General features: G+C 39.9%; 1 non-coding gene across 1 annotated transcript; it reads left to right on the top strand.

The window, feature by feature from the left end:
- The first annotated feature begins 895 nt into the window (after positions 1–895).
- LOC141589421 (small nucleolar RNA R71) lies at positions 896–1,002 on the top strand. Its single transcript, XR_012520360.1, has one exon. It is a non-coding gene; the product is annotated as a small nucleolar RNA R71 (small nucleolar RNA).
- The last annotated feature ends 618 nt before the right edge of the window (positions 1,003–1,620 follow it).

The following is a 1,620-nucleotide window of genomic DNA, read 5'->3' as shown; positions in this document are numbered from 1 at the left end:
ACAATGTCATCCTCAACTTGCTTCTTTGGCCCTTCATAGCTTGTACCACTCCTCAAGTGGATGGCACTCACCGATTCATGTCTTGGGGGATTACTTTGAAGTGGTAATTGCCCCTTTTGTCTTTGAGAGCTAGAAGATGCTAATTGAGTCATCTGGGTTTCCAACATTTTGGTGTGGGTTAGGATGTTGTTGATGGTGATGTCTTTTGCTTGGCTATCCTTTTGCATTTGAGTGAAAAATTCTTGTTGGTTCTTTTGCATTTGGAGGACCGCTTTTTGAACATCAAAACCTTGGTGAGTTTGATTTTGGTAACCTTGGTTTTGGTTGTAAAAGGGTCTTTGAATTTGGTTTCTCATTGGAGGTGGGGTGTATGTTGTTTGAGGGTTTTGGACATTTTGGCTTTTGTATGAGAGGTTTGGATGGAATTTGGTATTTTCATTGTAATAATTGGAATAAGGGGTACCACTCTTATATGTTTGAAAAGCATTCACTTGTTCCCCTACATTCACTTTGGTCATGTCCCAAAGTTCCACAATTCTCACATACTCCACTTGGAATTGATGAAGATGCCACCATGGCATTAACATGTTGCTTAGTTGATTTAGAGGCTTCTTCAAGCTTAGTCATAGCCTTCTCAAACTTCAAGTTGATGATATCAATATGAGCACTAAGTTGAGCACCCAATTGAGTAATAGAGTCCACTTCATGCTTCCCTCCTCTAGTAGCCTTCCAAGGTCTACTATATTGTGAGTTATGAACCGCCATTTCCTCAATATTGTTCCATGTTTGATTATCGTCAACTTCGGTGAACATGCCATTTGATCCCATGTTGAGAATGTTTCGGGAGTCTTCATAAAGACCATTCCAAATTTGTTGTACCAAGAACCACTCGCTAAGTCCCTGATGAGGACATGAGCGACAAGTTCCTTTGAATCGCTCCCAAGCTTCATACAAAGATTCTTCGTCCCTTTGTTTAAACCCCGTGATTTGGGCTCTTAGCATGTTAGTCTTTTCCGGAGGATAGAATTTTTTGTAGAAAACAAGTGCCAATTTCTTCCAAGAGTCAATACCAAGAGTAGCCTTACCAAGGCTCTTTAACCATTGTTTCGCGGTACCAATCAAAGAAAAAGGAAATAAGACCCATCGAATTTGGTCTTGAGTAACTCCGGTTTGAGAAATCGCATCACAATAGTCACAAAAAGTCACCATGTAAGAATGAGGGTCTTCACTAGGCATCCCCCCAAATTGGCTTCTTTCGACTAATTGGATAAATGCGGATTTTGCAATCAAATTACCGGTCAAATGTTGTGGTGTGGGAGTACCATTTGGTAGGTTCTCCTCGGTTGCTACGGAATGTGATGAAAATTTAGGCATTGTGGGTTGATTTTGTGGCAAGTCTTGCAAAAGGGTTGATGAACTCAATATTGTTTGGTTGAATATCCACAATCTCACCAATACCTCTCAAAGTATTTCTAGCAAGTCTTCTATTGTTGGTCAAAGTCCTTTCAATTTCAAGATCAATGGATAACAAGTTACCTTGTGATCTCCTAGACATGCAAAATATCAAACAACTCGAAAACAATTAGAACAAACCTTGAGGAGTTTTACTTCCCCAAGGTA

This window comes from Silene latifolia, chromosome 6, assembly GCF_048544455.1.
Source record: "Silene latifolia isolate original U9 population chromosome 6, ASM4854445v1, whole genome shotgun sequence".
Taxonomy (NCBI): domain Eukaryota; kingdom Viridiplantae; phylum Streptophyta; class Magnoliopsida; order Caryophyllales; family Caryophyllaceae; genus Silene; species Silene latifolia.
This window is presented reverse-complemented; position numbering and strand designations above follow the sequence as displayed.